Source organism: Sciurus carolinensis, chromosome 1, assembly GCF_902686445.1.
Source record: "Sciurus carolinensis chromosome 1, mSciCar1.2, whole genome shotgun sequence".
Lineage (NCBI taxonomy): Eukaryota > Metazoa > Chordata > Mammalia > Rodentia > Sciuridae > Sciurus > Sciurus carolinensis.
The window spans coordinates 150,001,312-150,024,431 of record NC_062213.1 but is presented as its reverse complement, the minus strand read 5'-3'; the positions used below and the strand labels follow the sequence as shown (position 1 = coordinate 150,024,431).

The 23,120-nt window shown below is 33.3% G+C and overlaps 1 protein-coding gene across 1 annotated transcript in view; it reads right to left on the bottom strand.

Annotated features, from left to right (window-relative positions):
- Negr1 (neuronal growth regulator 1) overlaps positions 1-23,120 on the bottom strand; it is an 807,725-nt gene that overhangs the window by 591,066 nt on the left and 193,539 nt on the right. The gene's annotated exons all lie outside the window — the stretch shown is intronic.

Below are 23,120 nucleotides of genomic sequence, written 5' to 3'. Positions count from 1 at the left end.
GTAAGATTAATATTTGTACAGACACTTGTTCCTTTAACAGCAGACATTACAGTCAAGCTATTACCCTGCAATAATGGAAAGATTTTTTAAAGCATTGTCAAATGGGAGACTTTTATACAGGTTAGAATTTTATTCTGATGCCATGTACTTCATAAATGTTGCTATTTCTTAAAGTATGGAACATTAATCATCAGCTTTTGCAGTATTTCATATTCAAGTAAGTTCATACATCTCAAATTCGAATCAAATTAACATAGGCAATTATCTTATGATCATTTGGCCAGTTCTAATCATTTAATTGATTTCAAAAATTATACACAACTTTTGCCACTTTTTCCCCTCACTGCTAGAGACTGAGACCAGGGCTTCCTAAAATGCTAGGTAAACATTTTACCACTGAACTACATCCAAACCCTAAGACCTTAGATATATCAACAATATGAGACATCTAACTGGGTTTATGAACTAAAAGGCTTCTACAAATGTGCAGTTTAGGAATCTGTTAATATTTTGCCATGTGTACATAACAGTAAATGCATAGAGCTATATGAGTTCCTTTGTATGAATTCTATTTCATAATATTAGTATCGCACTCTAGTAGAGGACTTCTGGGTTGACTACTTGTCTCTCAATTGGATAAAGCTTCTTGGACTCAAGATTTTAAATATCCTCTAAGGTGTGATAATTACCCAGAAACATTGGCCTGCCATGAGTTATTGTTTTATTCTCATATTTTTACTTTAAACAAGAAAATGAACAAAATGCTGTCCTATTTGTTAAAGAATACCAATCTCAGTTACTGAATGTATTTCATGAAGTTGGAAAGAGCCAGAACTGAATTATTTTCTTGTATCATTTCTTATTAGCACAGCAACCATTTAGCAGAGGCACTCTTGAGTAAGATGTGTAGAATGGAATGACAGTTTTTGGTTTAATATAAAATTAGTTTCAGAATTCTCTTATTTGAAAACATTTGGCCATTTACAATACATAGCAATCCTAGCCAAAAGCACGCAGGTGTGTTACTTTTTCCTAGTATTGTTTTATTTCTTTAGCCCTTGGAAACAGCAGAAGGGTTTCTATTGTACATGCAGGTGTGATCACCCACTGTGGAGTATAATTCATATGTCCTTTTGGATGAGCAGGAAAGGGGAGGGAAGAATGTTTTTATGTATTTACTTTTTGGTTTACTACTAATTAACTCAGTAGTCCATTTTGGGGAAAAGCACAAGCTCTAAATGGCAACTTCTCTCTTGTGGTAAACATATTCTACTGACTTTTCATCCACAAAACTTTTTTTTTTTTTTGGTGGCAACGTTAAACAGAATGTTGAACAGATAGACCAGATAGAAAATACTTCTTGTTCTAAGGAACTAGGACTTTAGTGGACAACTGCTGCCACTTTCCTGGATGAGAAGGCCTTTTAGTAAGTTGGGGAAGGCATCTCTGCCTTCTCTGAACTTTATTGCAGAATGGCAGTAAGAAACCAGAGTAGATGATAATAACTTACAAATAGCTTTCAGAACTGAGGCCTACATCTCACCAAGATCTCACTGGGCTGAGAATCATTTTCCTTGTTTAAAGTTAAAGATAGAAGGCTTAGAACGCTGAAATATTTTTGCTTAAATTCAAACAGCTAATAATATGGAGTTCAGACTCAAAATCTAATTTTTAAACTCTGTGTTTAGAAATATTTCCATACAACCTGACACAGAGGTTTGAGGATGGGTACACATGGATGAAGGCAGGGAGTCCAGTGGCACCTTTGGGAGAAGAATCCTCAGAAAGTCAATGATTAAAGGATTTAAAGTATTCTATAATAATGAAAATCATTAACATGAATGGATAATGTCTAGGAGCCAGATACTTGTTTGGCACTTTATTATTCACCAAATCTTCCCCAAACCTATCTGAGTTTATGTCCTTTTACAACCCCTATTTTACATATGAGCCAATAGAGACCCAGAAGAGTGAGTAGAATTAGGATTTCACATTTCTCATATCATTCAGTTAGGAGAGTTCTTCCCACATTTACACTCACTGTATTGTAATAGCTTCACAAATCACAGATGGATAGATTTAGAATAACTTTGAATGTAAGGAATTGTATCACAGTTGAAAATCTTAAAGGCACATGATTCAAGAACTGTCCTCTCCTATTCCAGAACTATTTGATTCCTTTGAACATCATGTCAACAGTTCACAATTTCTACAACTGCACTCTGATTTAACATAAGTACATTTTAGTGAGTACTAATGTGATGCTGTCAGGAGGGAAATGAATCCAGCAATCCGTCTTCCTAGTCTGATGACTTTGATATTCCATATAACTTATTTATATGGATAGATAGATATGAATTTATTCTTGAAATATAAAACCTCTATGGAAAAATGTGAAGCATTCCTAATAAGCATTTAACATTTCTGAATGTCACAAATGTTTATATGGTTCTATGCCCTCCTAGGCAATGGTAGAAAAAAAAGTTGCACATCTATTGAGTTCCACTAGAAGCAATATTAAATTACATAGATGGAATATTAAAGACTCATATTGTTGGAAAAGTGTTTCTATTATGCTAGTATATTAAAATTCTAAAAGGACATATATATATATCATGTATGTATACATATATATCATACATATATATCTGTTCATTCAGGTGTGAGGCTAGTCATAAGAAGATTAAAAATACTGCAAATAGTTCAAATACCTACAAATATTAATCATGGTAAAATATTTTGTGTCTTGCAACAAGGTGGGATGTGTATGTGTGTGTGTGTTTGTGTGTGTGTGTATTAATGCAATAACATATCACAGGGTAGAAGAAAACATACTAAAATAAAAGCATTTAAAATATATGATGCAAACCTTATATTTTTTGCTTACAGAGCAAAACAATACTCCCTCAGGTGCTCATCAGATGTGTTTGATGGAATACAGGTGATGATGTACTGGGCATTTTGCTCTCACCTGTGCCAGTATCCTGCTACTGCAACATCAATCACTACTGTAAATGAATTTGTATGTGGATTTTTACCTTAAATATTTTTCTCACCTCTGATATTTTAAACACCAAATCTAGGGGGAAAAAAACTGACTCTTAAGTACTACAGATTTTAAAGAGATGTAATAATAGATATTTAATAGAAAAACATTAAAATATAATTTAAGTCATGTTAAAAAAATTGCTACACTTTATTGAGTACTTATATATTCCTGGCACTGCTAACAACTTATTTTTATATCATTTAATGTTCAAAATCTCATAATGAAACCAATATTATTACCACTTCACAAATGAGGAAATGTGTCCTGAAGTCCTATACATAACACATGATAGAGCCAGCATATAAAAATAGACCATTAGCCCAGACAGGGTTCTTGGGTTGCCCTGAACCAACTGTGTCATAGCAACTCTTTGGAAAACGCTCCGCTTTTCCAACCTAAAAAACAATGGCCTTGGTTATCATTCTTTGCCATTTTTTTTGCTTCTTTACTAACACCTAGATAAAAACTACACAAAACCATAGAATCAGAGGGTCTTATGCTTATAATCAAGCAAAAGACTATTTCATGAATATCTGTATATTAGACTGACAATCTGAATAATTACAAACTTCTGAAGGTATTTCCATCATGTGCAGCAAAGATATAATTTCACTTTTATTTGATACTACACAATATATAATAATGTAACACAGCTCTATTGGTAAAGGTACAAACAGAATATATTTGCCAGGTCATTTATTTTTATTTCCTCTCTGAGCCTTCTATAATTAACCAAGCACCATTCTTAAGTGTTTATGGCCACCTCTCAAAGTTGCTGCCACCTGCTGGTGGCATTTATTTGTAATAAAAGAACTAAAACCTGTTGCTAAATATATTTTCTAGCATTAGTGAATGGTTCCCATTTTCTAAGTACTGTGGTTTTATAAATCAGGCCTTAGTCAAGGTGTTGCATGACTGGTAAGTAAGATTTAGAAGGGTTGAAGTCTGACCCTAACCAAAGGTGTTAACCACTATGGTACAGTGGTGCTCTCCTTGGAAAAATCTTCAAGTTGGCTATATGCATACTACTGAATGCTCATGGTGATAAATGGGGTTGAAGTAGTTCCATGCACACTGTCAAGGATAAAAATCGATGTCAAATCAAGAAAAATCTGGTAGCAAAACATTATCTACATGAATATGATACATTTATTAAAACAAGTTGTAGATTAATATGCTTAATCTGAGACTGGAGCTGGGTCTGTTCCCAAGGAAGCTCATAATACCTCACTAAATCATGATATTTTATTAAGAAGTAGTCTTCAAGGTGAAGGCTATTCACCTTGAATAGTCTTACTATTCAGTAAGCTAGGAGACAGCTGAGATACTAAGGATACAAGTTCAGGCATATTACTTTCACATCTCTTTCACATCATATCTCCATTTGCAAATTATTCCTGCTCACAAATGCAAGGGTACAAAGATAAAAGAGAGAATTTCAGTCTTCAAAAGCTTATAATCTTTTGAGATAAGCACTCCATTAGTGAGCAGCAATGGTAATTTAGGTGCTTGAAGATCCTTGTGTTTCAGGACAAAACATTAATAAGAACAGGAAAGGTATTAGTATGAATGCTCCATAAGTCAACAGGTTTAATAACAAAACAGATTTTAATGTAACACTGTGTGCAAGACACTGAATGCAAGACTGTCCTGAAGGATGCATCACCCAGGTCATTGGGGATTCACTATCACACTGAGGAAAACACACAGATCTAACATTCATATGACTCAGATTATATTAACTTCCGTAATAGGAATATAAACTAAATACATGTGAGTACATGGAAGGGAAAATAAGATAGAAGAAGCTGACCTAGACTTTGAGGAACCTGTAAACAAGGTAGGAAACAGCTATTCTAAGCAGACAGAGCAAAATGAGTGAAGACATGGGGCGAAATAAATTGTGAAAAGTTTTGGAAACAATAAATCATGCAATGTTGATTACAGTTCAGTGCACATTCAGAGGAATACAGATGATAATGACTGCTTGACATGAAGGAATGTGGATATTATGCTAAGACGGCTAGTTTCTTCCTGTAAGCACTGAGACATCATTGAGGTTTCAGATCAGGGAAGTGATCACCACATAAGCAAGGTAAAGGACGAATAAGTGGAAGTGGAGACATTATTTCAGAAGCCCAGATTAGAATACTTGCAGCAACAGAAAAGTAAGCATAAGAGCATATATTTTAGAAGTAGTCTCTTGGAAACAGTAATATAATGAAGAACCACACTTCCTCAAGATTCCAATATTCCAGCATTAATCTATTTTGCATTTAATAGTAAGAATCATCTAAGTGTTGGAAAGAAAAAAACAATAAAATTGTGTTCCTGGATACTAGCTCAATATTGTGATCAAGAGAACAAAGAGGATTTTGGATTTTTTACTAGACAGAATCCCTGAAGGATGTAAAGGATAATAGAGAAACTCTCAGCAACTTGATAAGAAGAATGAATATGATATCAAGGAATAAATACTCAAGGACTATCTTCTGGTATTAAGTGCAAATATGCATAACGTGCCAAGAATGTAGAGTGGAAATCTGCAGATTCACAACATTCTGGAATTCTTTTATCATCAGAGAGGCCTAAAAATTTATTCAGTTTTTACTTACGTTGATAACCACTGGTAATTCTAAAAATATATTTAAGAAATGTTTCTGATGAAATAGAACACTGTTCGTAAGCACTTACTCAAAAATGTATTTCCCGTGTATTCTGAAGTAAAGGCATAAAGTAAGATTCAATGTACACAGCTGTGAAAAAGAACGTCTAATATGTAACTAGGAAAAAATAAGATAGAAAGACATATTCAAAGTCTTCAATAATTTCATTTCCTGAAATATTATTGTATCATATGTTATATTTAAATATTTTTATGTATATGATTCTCTGTGATATAATTGCTGAGCCATACATATATTTAGCATACCTTATGACAAAGGCTTTGCAATATTCTTTCTCAGAATCTAACATCATGGCTTGCCAAAGTGCTAGAGGATAATACAAGCCAGAAAAACACTTGTTACATTAGAGGAAAGGAAAATCTCCAATGAATCTGCAATAGAAATAGACAAGAGCCCAGAATCACATAGAGTGAACCATTCCACGGTATCATTCCCTCTGAGGCTGCATTCACAGAGCACAGAAGCCAGCACTTAAGCCCACTTAAATAAAAACACCTTCTTGAATGAATTGGCAACAATAGACCTTGAGTATAAAATGGAAATGGAATAGATGCTGATTATGATGAACTTGTCAGCCTGCTAACCCTCAGCAGTTAAATTGGCAAGTGCTGTAAGAGCACTGACAAAAAATCAGAGAACAAGTCCATCAACTCTGCATCTTAGTGAAAGGAAAGAAATTGGGAGTGCGCGTGTGTGTGGGAGTGTGTGTGTTCGTGCACACAGAAGCATGCAAGAGAGTAGGAAAACAATGGTTATTACAAGGTTCATAATGAAATAAGTGACTAAGTGAAGCTTATGATGATATAAAAGTGGAAGTTGTAAAAAATAGCAATTTAAAATTTGGACAAAAACTAAATCCAACCAACTATGGCTTGCAACTATTTCTAGGATATCAATGCCATAATCTTTTTTTTTTTTTTTTTTTGGTGCTGGGGATTGAACCCAGGGCCTTGTGCTCGCGAGGCAGGCACTCTACCAACTGAGCTATCTCCCCAGCCCATAATCTTTTAACATTAATCTCTCTACTAAAGACTTTGAGTTAAGGAAGTCCCAGTCAGAGGCAGTCTGTCACTCTCTGATCATTAACTTAATAATCTAGTTTCTATTTAGTTTCATCCATAAGTCAGTACTGTGTGTTTCAAGTAATCAGCACCAGCATTCATTAATCGAAATTTCTTAAAAAAGACAAATTTGAGATTTTCAATCTCCTTACAGAATATTATTAATTTAATCTAAAGTCAAATTACACATAAAATAATTAGAATATACTTCATGTATGTCAATTTAGTTTTGACTACTAATACTTTTTTTATACTTGTTTGTAATAAATTGAATACCAATCTTAAGGTCCTAATCATTTGTCCCTTACTTCCTTCATCAATTCCCTCAGGTTCTCTTTTGAAATGTTTTGAAAGAGTTTACATTTTTTTTTCATGTGCTCAATACATGAATATAGTTAACATATATCTGCAGTATTTACAGCTAACATATATCCGTAGTACAGATGTTCAGAATTTTATATTCTATATCCTATACTATATCTAACCCATATTTTGTCTTTTCTTCAGCAGTTCTTTTTTTTTGTCTCCTGAACTCACATATTCCATTAAAAAGGAAGTTTTATGTCTTGAATTGTTTGTGTATTCAAAGAATAAGGACTGAAAAGGGATGGCAAGTTTACCCTTGTGTTCTGAAGTGAGAAGCTAAGTCATCTAACACACATGGTAGTACTTCAAAGAGAGTAGTCATTTACTTTGTGGAACATCCCAATTTCTACTTAAGGGTACAAAATGGTGCATGTGGAAAAGACTAGGAGAATTTTGGGTTTGCTTATTTTAAATGAAAATACTAGCAAGTGGATAAGTACATCTCTTACCTCATGTCAGGTGACAGGCCTTTTAGCACTCATAGCTCAAATGAGGTATTTGAGCTACTGAGAAAAAGAAAAGAGATTATGTCTGTTCCTCAAGCAACAGGAGTGAATGAGGTGATCATGTTACACATTTTCTCTACATCCTGGGGTTGCCAGAGCAAGTGGACTTGGACCATTTGTAGATCATGTGATACAGAAAGCCAGCCTGAAATGACTTACAGGAACGCTACCTCAGAAAGTTGCCTGTTGCATCGTGGAGAGCCTGCTGAAACTGCAGGATGAGAGAAAACCTAAAGAATTCTGCCAGAGAATGCACATCCTGGATAAGAAATGCAGTTGGTATCCCCAGCACAGTTGTGTCCAAGGGAGACATTCAAGAAAGTATGAGTTTTGAACATCTGCCAAGCACAGTGAGCACCAATGTCAGACCACAAAAGCACAAATTAAAGAATAACATTTTCATTATTCTCTCCCCTTGACCTCAATTCTAGAAAATTCAGAAAGTCACATAAGCAACAGACAAGGAAAAGGAGAAAACAGAAAGTCATCTATCCATTCTCACCTTTTCATAGAGATTACAAATTTGAAAAGGGTCGAAGCTGGGGGAATAAAATTTGGACTTTTCTCTACTACACTTACCAAGACATTGTAGACACATTAACTGTGAACACAGACATGTTTTCTGACTAAATATTACCAGTTCTGCTTATCTTACATGATCCAGAAAATTCAAAGAATCTGTAATGTATATCACCCAACATTTCTTCTTCCTATAGTGGTTTTAAATACACATAGGGATAGGGTTAGGGAAAAAAAAAAAAAAACTGGTTTTGTCCTACACTCTATAAAGTTCCAACTTTTCAAAGCATTCCTAGTCAATATATTTACCAGTCTGCATTTCTCTGTTTTGGGCCAAACTAGTGGACTTCATACTCCTGATGACCAATATCAGTTGTCTGGTACTTATTTTTCCCAGTATGGCTTAATCATAAAGGTTCCTCCTCCAAGATATCCAATTGGGCAGAGCTGTCCCCAGTTTTTCTCCTGAGTGCTCTTGACAACTTTTCCCCTGGAATTAGTAGTTTCTGCATTTTCCTTCTACTCATTGTTATTATCCTCCAGTCTTTCCAATATTTTGTATGAAACATTTTTTTTTTATCAAAATTTCTTTGTTTGAAATAGCATTGCTTTTGTTTTCCTAATTGGGCCTGGACTGATACACTTAACTGTGAGTTACATATCATACAGGAACGTATGAATATAAATATAAATTTTGGAGAATGTAGTTGAAGTAAATGTTGATAAATTCTCCCTATACCTTTTTTACAAATAATTGTAAAATGACTTCAGAATTGTCAACTCACAATGAGTTTTAACTCAACTTAAAAAATAAGTAAAAGTCACACTATATGCTAAATTCCCTGAAAAGAACTGCATATCCATCTCAAAGTCAAAAGCTAGCATAACTGTGTTGGCAATGCCAGAACCACACTGTTATGTGTTTTCAATTACATGCTATTTGAGGTTTTTAAATTTGAGCTTTCCATCATGTTCTGAAATGGTCTGAATGACATTGGAATAAATGTGACATATATTGACTTCTGGGCAAGGGCACTTGAAATAGTACAGTAGAATTTACACTGCTCAGTGACCCATGTTGCATCAGTACCTGCAAGGATAATATAATACTTCTGGAAATTTTGGTTGGGCTTTAACCATATTCCAAAGAAAAGCATAACAGAATAAATACCTCTTATTTCTCAAGGATACAGAAGAACAAAAGTAGAAATCTAAAAAATTTTAAATGCAATAGTGAAAACAAAGATGTAAGAAATAAGAAGCTTTACCATGTGCACTGTGAAGCACCACACACTGATCTGTATGCAGATACTGTTTCTACCACTGAAGGCTTGAAAAATATTTAATCTCTCTGAGCTTCAGCTAATGTTCATAAAGTGCTGAATAAAGTGCTTGACACATAATAACTACTCAATATATGATGGTTAATATTATTAAGACTTGATTACTGGTGAGTGAATTGAGAAAGTTGAGAAATTCCTACCAAGTAAAAAACCTCAATACTCTCTAAGTTCAATAGTAAATGTAATAAAACAGAGTTTGCACTTAGATTTATTTTTTAAAAAAATGGAAGAAAATGAAATAGAAAAATACCCTCAGCCAATAAAGGAGGGGCATGATTTTCCCCTCTGGGATATTGAATATTCCATAACTCTATCTACTATTATTTGAATAGTTTCAAAATTTGATGCTATGCAAATAACAAGTTTACCCAAACCATTGTAGCCATGCCTAACTACAGGACCAGATGTTATGTAAACAGTGTTTGAAGATTAGGATATCTAAGATGAATCAGTAACCACTAAAAGTATTGTCTTAATCAACCAAAAAATCATAAAGTCATCATCTCACCCAATAAAGAAACAAACTCTGGCATGATTCATTGTCCTATAGGCAAATACTTAATAGTCCTTTGGGAAGTCTGCACCTTGCTTTGATTCTAAGGATTAATCATAAATAAAACAGCATCATTTGGTGGCAAAACAAAATTATCAGGTATGTGTTTACCTTTTACTATTTTGACAAATGGCTTATGAATAAAGTTTATACACACTTAAGAGTTTTCTTTCTTTTTGTCTTTCTTCCTCCCTCCCTCCCTCCCTTCCTTCCTTCCATCCTTCCTTCCTTCCTTTTTTCTTTCTTATTTACCAAAAAGAATACAGGTAATAAAGCATTATGCCATAAAAATACATATCTGAGGTCATTCTGTGGTACTCAGGGAAAGGGATCAGGAGATTTTGTAGATTTATGGGGTCTTATCATATCCTAACAAGAAACATGATAGTCAAAAATTAAGTTTATTTTCCCAGGATCCTTCATATTCATAGGGAATTTTTAGCCAAACCTTCTTAACATAATTCTGTCCTCTCTCAGCATAACATAGTTGCATTAGAATTATGTGAGATAGAAATAATCTATTTATTTCATAATTGGAAGGAGAAAGTTCTTTTGAAATCTCTTTAGTGGTTTAAAAGTACAATAATGTAAGAACTGAGAATTGTATGTGTGAAGTTTATCATTTTAAAATATTTTACTTAGGAAAAATAGAAACAATAAATTGACTGCAAAGAGATGAGTCTGGACTTTAATGATGCTGAGTTTAGGGCACTGAAATACTTCAAAATGACAAAAAAAATTATAGGTTGAAGATAATATCTGGATAAATGGCCTATAGCAACAGGCATCTATCTTAGAATTAATTAAAACAAGTAAATGATTTATTTAGCAATAAATGAAATAAACTTTAGTTATTTAAAAGATTTGTCCATTTAATAGAAGTAAACCTGTTTTCAATGATAAATAAAGTATTGTTATAAAATGTCTAGAGTTCTATATGTAATATATTTATAATATCAGAATAAAAACTGTTCAAATATGTAAAATATAAAGTATTAATTAAAAATAAGAAAAGTTTCTAGAAATCAACTCAATGTATACAAATGAATACAAATAAAATGATAAGGAAAGCCTGCAACAAGAAACAAGAAAAAATATTGCAGAAAAAAAATATCAGAGTGCTGTCTCACTAGAGTGCTAGTTGGGATGCAGTCCATGTGACCTATAAGTATCCATCTTCTAGTATCTATGATTTTCAAATAGGCAGAATGGTACACAGATTGCAAGAAATGATTAACCACCATCTCTACACTTACCATCAAAAGAATTCAGTCTTTTAATTGAGCATCCACCTTTTCCTGGCCTCTGCTCAAGTTCATCTTGAAGATTAGTTCCTGCTATATTTTTTTACACCTGCAATCTGTTCTTAGCTTTTTAAATATCTACTCATTCATTTTAGCAAGCATGTCAAGCATGCATACAAGGGATGAGATTTAATAATAATAAGAGATTTGAAGTTAAATCCTTAGAAAACTATTTCAAGATTTCTGAGTATCTCTTGTCACCCTGTATATAAATAAAATTTTTAAAAAGTGGAATAGAAATAGAGTTAAAATCTAAAGAAAGTTCATTCAGTTCCAAAGAGTAGCTGTGCCAGATGATCTGTTTTCTAAAATTATACTCAATCCCTGGTTTTTAAATAACATAAATTGAAAATAATTAAAGGAATATGCACATTTTAATATAAAAATAAATTATGGCTTGAGATCATGTTTCATTGAGATATTAGTAAATATGAATTTCATAAATTATAAGTAATCCAGTAATTTTTTTAAACCTGTAGAATCCTTTATAATAATAAATGATTCTGAAATATATTGAGAATTCTTTAGAGGTAAATTTTCGTGAGTATTTATTTTAAATTTAAAGGAATGTTCTTATTGTAAGCAATCATTCAGCTCTTATGCACCACTGACATGGAAAATCTATAAATTAAAATTTTCAACTTGAGAAGTTTATTTTATTAGCAAGGGTTACTATTCACATTCTTATAAGTATTTGGATCATTAATTAACACTCAATACTTCAAATTTTTATTATGCATTGATGGACATGAATTTTTCCCCTCAGTAGATGAAATATAGAATATAAAATTTCATTTGCACAGAAAGAAACATATGAAAACACAGTTCGTCCAAACACTGAACCTCATCTTACATGTAACATATGAGCCAGTCAAAATGGCCAACCACTCCTTCAACTTATTTCTCTTTTTGTGTACTTCCACTCATCTACAATACCCTTCTCCAGTTTTCACCTTCCACTTGTATCTCTAAGTGTTCAAAATCCACCCCTGTTCTGTACATCATTGAGAACTCTACTGAAACATGCAATTTTTTCTTAAAGTTTTTTTCTTATTATCCCGTCAGAAGTGTTATGAACAGCACTGAATTCCCATGGATCTTTCTCGTCATAATAGCTCATATTATAATAAAGATGTTACAATTAAAAGCAATTTAGAGTTCATTTCACCCATGACTTTTATTTTTCTTGAGCACATCTGAAAACTGAAGTCTCTTAATAAGTAAATTGCTTAAGAGTATGTCATTAGAAGCAGAAAGGACTAAATCCCTTGTATTTGCTCACCTTCCTTTCTACCTTGCATTTTGCATAGGTCCTGTATGTACTCCATGACCTCTTAAAATGTGTAAATCCATTTAAGTTTCATAATTTCTTAATTTTTTAAAAAATTTGAGAATGGGATTAAATCCAGGAATGCTTTACCCCTGAGCCACATACCCAGTCCTATTTACTTATTTTTTTAAATTTTTTTTATTTTGGAACAGGATCTTGCTAAGTTGCTGAGAACCTGTTCTATTTGCTGAGGCTGCCCTCCAATTTGCTATCCTCCTGTCTCAGCCTCCTGAGTCACTGGGATTATAGGCATGCACCACTGCACCTGGCTATAATTTCTTAATATATATGTACACAGCAATTTTTCATGAGGGAGATAAAATAATTGAAGAATGGAGTAGGACGAAGGACCAGAAGGAACAAGCCTTGACTCACTAGGAAGTAAGGAGTAAAAGAGTCCCCAGTGATCTGATAAAAAATAATATTACCTTCCAGATGTTCTTCTAGTCTTTCTCCAAATTACAAGGGTTAATCCTGTAATCTTCAAAGTAAGTTACACTTACTCGGATATTTAGTTCTTTTTTTCCTTAGCCATGTTCTTGAGACATTCTGGAAAATTAAGTCAAACTATGAACTACCTTAAAGGAACAAAAAAGAACAGTAGGGATTCTCCAAATTTGATCCTAAAACCACCTGCCTAAAATCACTTGGGTTGACTTTTCACTTAAGTGAAGAAGTCAGGAAAGTAATCAGAAAATAAACAAGCGAATTATAAATTGTGTTTATAATAAGAAAATACATAGAATAATGAAACAGAAAGTAATTTGGGGCCTACTATAGACAGAGGGGTCATTAAAATTTCTCTGAGGGTCTGGGGTTGTAGCTCAGTGGTAGAACTCTTGCCTTCCGTGTGAAGCACCCAGTTCAATCCTCAGTACCACATAAAAATAAATAAATAAAAAATATTTTTTTCTGAGGAAGACATATAAACTAAGGATGGGAAATTTGAAAGTACCAGCCTCAGGAAGAATTTTTGGAAATTTATTCAAGGCAGAGAAAATAGGAAGTGCAAAGTTACATTTAAATGACCACAGGTGGCAGCATGGGGTATTGATCAGAAACTGAATTCTTCCATGCTTTAAAATGAAACAAATGGAACATGCAAAGTTACAGAATGGAAAGTTGTTTGCATACATATTTATTTGGACTCAGAGAATCACAGCAGAGCATTTAGCCTCAAGTTCATTCCTTTGTGCTCTTCTGTTAGTGTGTACTTGGTCAAATACACATAACCTTAATCGAAGAAGCAGATTAAATAAGGACACACCAGTCTCTCCTATTAAAAGATGAACTTTTTCTTGGTAAGCACCATCTCTTACTCATCTTTGCATCCCAATTCTTTGCATACTGTTGGACGTTAATAAAAGTTGAATATTTCTGTTCCATTACATGTAATTTTATTCTATTAAATAGGCTAAACTCCAGAATGGTTGAACCTTTCAAAATAGCAATTTCGAAAGTTGAAGGCAATATATATCAGCTTCTGGCTTAATATGTAGAAAAGTGCTTACAATTTTTGCTTTACTTCTTTTGTTAATTCATAGACAGTGGAAGTATTTTGCATTGTGATGGAGAAAAATGGTTGCTAATATAGGATAAAAAATTCAATTACATTATAGTATTTGATTCAGTTCAAGTCCACTGCTTTTCTAGATAAGGTAATATCTTTCTATTCTAAAAGGGAAAACTATGAAGTTTAACAAAATCATAAATTTTAAAAATTAATTAATATATGGTATATACAGTCCAATTGTACTGGTTAATAATAAAAGTATCTCAAAAATGAATTAAAATCTTTAATGGAATATTTGTAAATGAATTAGTTAATATATAGTATGTACTTACTGATATTGTACGGGACTTCTACAATACTAAAAAATAAATAATTTCATTTAAATTTAATTTTAAGCCACAAATTGGGTATAACAATTGTCATAAAATCATATACTCTAAGGACTATGCTAAATCTATTAGCTGCCATAATCAGATACTTAAAGAACTGGTTTATTCTCTGAAATGTTTTGTCCAGTTCAATTCTAACTAACAAAGGGAAAGAAGTTTTTAAAATACTTAATCCATGAATGACTCTTTTGGATATTTTGCTGTGCAAAGATAGTTATGCATTAGTGTCTGTGTCAGTGAGCCACTAAAATAGCTCCCCATGATCTTCACCTCAGGTATACATACCTTTATGTAGTTCCCCTTTCTCACTGAGTACTGACTGTGTTACCTAATGTGGTAACAGGGGAATGAGAGCAGGTAAACTTTGAGGTTAATTTATAAAAGACACCAAGGCACCTGTCTTGCTCTGTTGAGTTGCTTACTCCAGCGGAAGCTAATATCCTGGGGACACTTGAGCAGCTGTACAAAGAGATCTGCAGAGAATGGAATCTTCTTCTGAGAAGACTTCACACCAGTTTTCCTGCCTTACTATGAACCATCTTAGAATCAGATCCTCAGTTCAATCAGGCCTTCAGATCTGAGCCTAAATAGTAGTATTTCTTGATATTTCAAATTTGTACAGAGTGAGACAACATGTCCTCATTTATCATAAAACTAGTTAGAGGAAGAAAAGAGAACAAAATGTACTTCATTTATAATTATTTTGGAATTTGCTTCATGGACCTGAGAACCTTGTTCAATGACCCTTGAATCTCACATTCTGAAATTCGTTTTTTTCTGTTCCCCAAACAAACTAAATCTTCCAGCCTACTAACTGTCTCACGATCCTTAAAATCCTTTATGCACTTTCTACATTTTGGCTTTGCATGTGATGCTCCCTAGACATTTAGGTCCAACCCTTCCTTCAGGTATATGTCTGATGACTACCCATTCATAAGTAAATTTCAGGGAACACATAATTAGCACTAATGTACAGATGGATTTTCTGAAAGGCCAAAAATTTTGATGAAGCATTTGTCTATCATGAAAGTATGCAGTACAATCAAGATTACTGTCAAGAGTAGACAATTTGATTGGAAAACGATGTATTTGTTCCTGAACTTAGATTTCTTTCCAATATAAAACATCTTTGTTTTAAACATTATTTTATCAAGCAAAAGAAGAAACACTTTTTTTTGGAGTGATCATGGTAATGCTCTGATCCCTAGAAAGATTCCAGCTCATCTGGAGAAAAATCAAATATTGTCAGCTATTATACATATAAAATTTTGGGCACTTCTGTTACACTGTATTCTTTCATTACATTTTTAAGGTCCCCTTTGAAAACTACAAAGGCCATCAACATCCTTGAAAGTGTGGAAAGTTTCTTTGCCAAGGAAAACTTAGCTTGGAAGTAAAGGCGGGTAATTCTGTGCACAGACGGAGCACCTGGGAGGCTTGGCAATACCATATTTTGCAGCTTTGCTGAGGGAAGGAGCCCCACACAAGACTGTGACTCACTGCTTTCTAAGTTGGCATACACTGGCATTAACAACACTGCCAGTAATTATGAGAAAATTTTTGTCTACTGTCCTGAAAGTTGTCAACTTTAATAGGTCCAGGGTCTTGAATCACTGTCTTTTTTAGGAAATATGTCAAGAGCATACAAAGAGAATACAAAGTTATCTGTTCTGTGTAGAAGTTTGCCAACTTTCCAGAGCACTTGATCCAATTTTCAGTAAAAATTTAAGAGATACAAAGCTCATCTTCAAAACAATTTGGTAGAACTTCTTGGGGCTTTGACTTACTTAGGAGGGTATTTCTGAATTTCATGTAGAATGTGGGAATATAATTCTTGACAGTGATGATAAACTATGAAGTATTTTTGTCCAAGTTGCTAAGTGTAAATTTTCAAATGTTATAAAAAGTGCTTCTTCAGGTGAAGTTCATAGTGACAAAGATTGACCAAATTCTTCCATGGAAAAAATGCCTTAGGATCCTAGAATTACAACAGAACTTTTGATTATTGCTCCTGCTGAAGTGGCTTTACAATTGATCACACACTGAATAATTTTGATATTGACAAAGAAAGCATTTATGAAGTAGTCAGGGTCAAATGTGACCCTAATGATTTGTTCATATGAATTCAAGTGAAGAATCTAAAAGAATTCTCATGTTCTAAAAAATAGGTAGCCCCTCATAGACATAACTGACAGTAAGCCCTGATTCCTTTGGTATTAGTGTCAGAGTTTGCACATTTCCAAATAAAAGGAGGACAACCTCACTGATGTCAGAGATGATGTCTACATAACCATGTTTCACAAAAAGTACACAAGTTGAAATTTGTATTCAAGCCGTTGTCTTGTCAAGAAAATTAATTTTGAACAGTTATAGTTTTATTTTTAATTTGAACAAATTTGATTTCTTGCTTTTCATCTTATTATTAGAATTGGACCATTAATTTTTGCATAAAAATAGGGAGGCATTTTATGAGTAGTTTAACTTAGTATCTGACTAAAATGCATCCTAATGCATTACATAGATTTTATCAACAATTTTGCATTTCTGTTTATATTTACCATTTTCCATTGTGGGACCTCCAGTGATTTCATCAGATGAATTTGTTAACTGCACTAATTAAAGGTCATGTATCTCACTTTTTCAGCAGCATTTGCCTTAATTTCTGTAGGCTCAGTCAACATCCTTCCCTTTGCATTCCTAGTACTCTTGTCTCTACTTCTGTGATGGTGCTTACCTGATTTTATGGTAGTTTCCTTTTCCTTGTCACCAGATTGCAGTATTATTCAGAACAGGAAATATATATTCATATTTGCTTTCCATGCACATGTTAATCAGTGCAATGTCTTGAAAATGGTACGTGCTCCCAGAACATTCATGGGTAAATAAATGCAAATACACACACCCTTTCCTTTGCTTTGATATTTTTTAGGGCAGCCTGGTTTTGTAAGACAAAGGTTTTCATGTGGGAAGATAGTTTCATCTTCTTCATTACTTGCTTAGGAAAGAAAATTGAACTGGCAACTAGGTAAGGTCAATCATTACAAACAAACTATGTGATAGTTTTGGATTTTTAGTCCCCAACACCAAGTGAACCATCACCTTTAAATTATAAAAATATACTTTTTGACAATATTCAAATAAGAGTAAGTAGAACACTTGTAGGAAAAATAGTAATCACACTTTTGCCAATTAAGTCTGCATAGCATAAAGATTTTTTTAAATTATCTTTTAATTTTTCATATCACATAAATCATAGTTGGGTCTAGATACAATTCACTTGATCCATTCTTTAAAATTAATTGCCAGGAACCGTAGTAAGGTAATTAACATTAAACTCAAAGGCCACAATGTCCTCAGCCAAATTCTATCTGTAATTAGTTAAGTTGCTAGATAAATTAGGGGAAAATTAGAAATGCTGAATTATTTAACTACTGCACTTATTTTTGCCCTCTTCTGAGAACCATATCTAATAAAAACACCAGTTTCAGGTTTTATATTTACAATAGAACATCAACATCAGAATATTTTAAGTATTCTAAAATTAACATGAGTTTTTTTCTACTTAATTTTAAGATTATTATACATTAAATATATCAAAACCTCAACTAAATATTTGTTGAACTTACATTAATTCTCTAAATATTCAGAATGAAATAATCTCTTCTGATAGAAGGCATTATTCAAGCAATTAAAAGAGTAGAAAGTCATAAGGTAAAATGAGAGAATCTAAACCTGCTGAAGTTAATTAGCTCTGGGGAATAATTTTAAAATAATAGGTACATTAGCTAGGGAAAATTACAGCAAAATATCTTCTACACAAAAAAATACACCATGTGGAAAAATAAAATTGTAAAGAAAATGTCTTTCTTCCCTAGTGCAAAGTAAATCATCAGAGCTTTTGCAGGTTAAACCTGAAACCTTTCAGCATGCACGGAAGCTCCTTAGGAAGTTCTCTGTTTCTGAGTAAATGATGGCTACGTGTGCATCTGTGAATATTCACATCGATGGCTTTAAAGATCATTGTATCTTCCCACTTTCCATCTGCCTTTGTCTTCTCTAGAGCTTTTTATCTTGGCATTTTGGAACTATTTTCTGAACAATCACTTTTAGACTATAGATCCTTTGGAATGGTTTGTTACTCTCCTGCCTTGACTCAATTCTATAAAACAACAGTGCATTATTTAAAACAACTAACTTTTGAAAGTGGATTTTGATTTACAAAACTTGTCCCTAAATGTATCTAATTTGTATCTGCAATATCATGGATGGTACCCTATTTAGTAATAAATATCTATTTAATTGTGTTTTGATAACAGACTCCGAACTTCGTCATCTTGTGCTAGCACTCACCATAAACAAATTGTCTTTCATTAAAAATTTGCTCTTGGAGTTCATCTAATATTTTACTTTGCATCTTTGCTCTCTATAGAAGATATAGATAACCTGTATTATCAGGTTGGACTTCTAATAATTTTGAGACATTATGAATTACAAATTCAAAAGAGGGCAGAAATCACTAATTATCCTTAGATCAAAAGGATGGTATTTCCTTTTCAAATACATTCAATTTATGGAGGCTATAGTACACACACAAATAGTATTCATACATATAGCACTTCTCATCTTCAAAGCCTTTTCCAAATATTAAGTAATTAGCAAGATTACGTATTCAAAAGTGACATGTGGATCATGTTTTTTCTTTTAAAATGATTAGTTTATGGTAAAATAAGTACTTATTTTTTCATTGCTTAAGCCAAACACTTGCTATATTTTTTATCTTCACTACCTTCTGTTTATGTATGTTCATTTCACTATGTATAAGAATATTTCACAAAGGTTAGAGGTTTACATTAAACATATCATCTTTATCCTTAATGGCATAGATGAGTCCTTTTGACTAAGACATTTACAACAAGTATCAATGGATTAATAGGATAAAATTATATTTCCTATAACAAATAATTATCTTCCATTACTTTTGTCTCTACCCATTCAAAATGCTGCTTGATTTGCTCTAGAATTATCTATTATTTTGTTCTTTCCCTCCATTCTTTGGAGATAAAATTTAACCTCTTATAAAATTCACTAAAAAATTAGAGAAAGTGAAATATGACTGACTAATTATGCCAGTTATGCCTTAATTTCAGCATTAATTCAGAAACACCAAATACAACTTTTGACACAATTCTAGAGGAAATAAAGAATACTAGTCTATTCCTAAAAGTATTAACTACTTAAAATAAAAATATAGCAAATTGGAAAAACAAATACCAATACCAATAGTTCGGTGGGAGTCCTGTTTCAAATAATATTCATACTATGCATATACTCTGCACAATTCATTCATTAAACCCTTTCAAAACAAATCAAAAAGATATTGTGCCTACAAATTCAGTTTCTAGAAACTAGTTCTGAAAAAAACAAAAACAATAAACTTTGTTATCCTAAGTAAACTACTTAATCTGATTTCTATTTTCATCATTCCTAAAATTCTAGAGCTAATTCTATGATTTTATGATTTGAATGCATGTATTTTTCTACTAAGTGCACTTCCTATTTCTTATTCTTGACAAATTGGCAAATCAATAAGCTCTTTGAGAGAGATGAGTCTATACAGTGTGGGATATCCATACCATATAGTTCCAACAAGAGTAATTATGTATAATGAGTACAATAATACTCAATATTCTGATTTTAGCTAACAACACAATACCCTTAAGGAGTAAATCAAACCTTTATTTTTCTTTGTGTGGGTCTTGTTGGTCCAGGGGGAGATCTAGGTGAGTAAAGAGAAACCCAAATTTATGCATCCCATGAATCGAATTAGAAATTTATTTACTCATTACTTATTGATTTTTTTTTCTGGCAGCACTAGGAAGGCTTCTTACATATGACTACACAGATGATCAAAGAAAAATTCTTGGCTGAGTTAGGATAAGAATACAAGAGGCCGACTTTCTCCTCTCAACCTCTCAGAGTTAGTATTGTCAGTGCTCTTCCAGATACTGTGGTGGAAACAGAACTTACAAGAGTCTACTAGAAAGTGAAAGTCCTGATGGAATTAAGGTGATTCACTAAGAAGCTCATCAAAGTGATAAGATAGGAAGAGTCTCACTAAGTTATTATTTTAAGAAACAAATGTCTCCTTATGCTCATTAATATTATTTTCACTGATCCATGTCTTTTGATTACATTTAAAATGTAGTGCAATAGCCAATAATTCATTTTTATTAAATTAGTTCCTTTTCATTACACATAACAGTGTTTTAAATAAGAACTAATAGAATGTGAAAGTTAACTTTTGTTTTGAAGTCTATTTATATTTTCCCTACTTGCCCACTAATTTGTCCAATTAATCACCAATTTCTCTTGACTCCCTTGAACTGTTTGTTTCTGATTCAACACAGGTAGATACCACCTGGGTCCTTCTGTGCCCATAACTGCTGATCATGCAGGTGCATTTTTTGTCATATCTCCTTGCATGGAGGCAGGGCCAGTCATCTCTCCTTTGTGCCACCATAGTACTCAGTATCTCATTTATACCTCAGCTTTTTTCATTATAATTTAAAAATCCCCTCTCCCTCCCAAATGCTGAGTGTGCCTGAAAGTGGGAGCAGTGATGAGTTCTCTAAGTACCCAGTGTTACTGCTGGTGAATAATATTGGTGTTTATCAGATGGAAAAATGAATAAAATAATGAATTACATAAGTTACTTGCACAGTCCAAATTAAGGAAGGAGGAGTTTCCTTATTAAATATCTTGTCTACAAAATTCACATTGTATATTCTTGAAGTACATTTAAACTTAACTTGGTATTTTATTCATTTATTTACTTTTTACACTTAGATTATCTATAGTAGTCCAGGTGTTTGGATACTAGTTGAACAACCAAACGCTCATACCTACTGTAGTTTTACAGTTTTCTTATATCATAGTTACAAAAAAGGGACTGTTTTGTAATTCATTTTGTTTAGGATTAGCAAAAGATCAAAGAAAAAGATTTTTCCATTCTTGACTCCCTATCCATGTGGTGTTGCTGAAAGCCCAGAGGACCTAAGGAGCATAGACAACCTTGTCAGTTCTGCAGGCCTCTCAAGGAGAGACCACTGCACACACCATATGATCTGCTCGGACTGCCAGAACAAAATACCATTGACTGGAAGCTTAAACAACAGACATTTATTTTCTCTCAACTATGGAAACTGGAAGTCCAAGATTAAGTTCCCAGCATGGTTGGTGTCTGGTATCTTGCAGAACCACCAAGAGCTCCTTCCTTGGGTTGCAGATGGTGGCTACCTTGCTGTGTTCTCACATGACAGAGACCTCTGCTGCCTTCTGTTCATAAGGCCACCATTACTACTGGATTAGGGCCCTCCTCTGATGGCGACATTTAAACTTACTTATCTCCTAAAGGCCCTATCTCCAGACATAGTACCATGGGGGTTGGGACCACAAGCCAGGAATTTTAGGGGTGCAAAACTCAGTCTATAGCACTCATATTAATTTTGTATACATTTCACTTCCTGGAAATTTCCCAACTTAATAGGACACACATCTGAAGATCGTCAGCCTGATAGGACACACATTACAGTTCCACATGATTACATGTGCCTTGAGCTTCAGGTCCTATCACTCCCTTCACATGAAACTTTACCATGCCCACTGTAGGAGGGATCCTCACATGGGATGTGACTCAGTCTGATAATTTTGAAAGAAATAAAAGAAATGTCATAAATAGAGCTAACAACTCTTTCAGCTTTTTCCTTTGCCTTTGAAAGTACCAAAATCAGAAGAGGAATGTAGAAATTTGGCAAAGAGAATCAAAAGAAAAAACAATTAGCATACTCCCATTAGATACTCCTATACCATTTCTGGCCTGGTATCTGGTTAGCAGCAAGTTAAAGAGTTCAAGACTTTGGGTTCCGTTAAATGTTTCTGAGAACTCAAGTGGATTTTAAATAAACACAGTAATAAAATTTGAAATAGAGTGATGTTAGGAGAAAAATGTAAGTGGTCGGTTGCTTATGTCTAGATTGTTTCATGTGTACACTTTAGATAAAATGGTTGAGGTTTATATCATTACACAGACATGATGATGGTAAGCTAAGCATCTGCTATAGCTGTCCTTAAAATTTTATGCTATTAGGTAGGCAGACATTCTTTTATGCAAGGTAAGCCCTACACTTTAGTGCCATTGCCTATTTATTGCTCTGAAAAAAATCGGTATGTATTTTAAATTACACATTTAATTGTTTTGTGTTTTGGTGCCTAATTCCTCTCCTTGAAATGCATGAAAAGAATTAAAATGTTCAAATTGTTTCCTTTAATTCCTTTCATGCACTTTTGTGGGTGGAATTAACCTCTACACTCTAAAATGATTGTATGTGTAATATTAAAAATGGAACATCTCATTTCCTTTTTATTTCTATTGTGGGGATTGTAAACACCAGAGGTATCTAATGAAGATGTTACTTTTACAGCAGAACAAAATGGAAAAGGC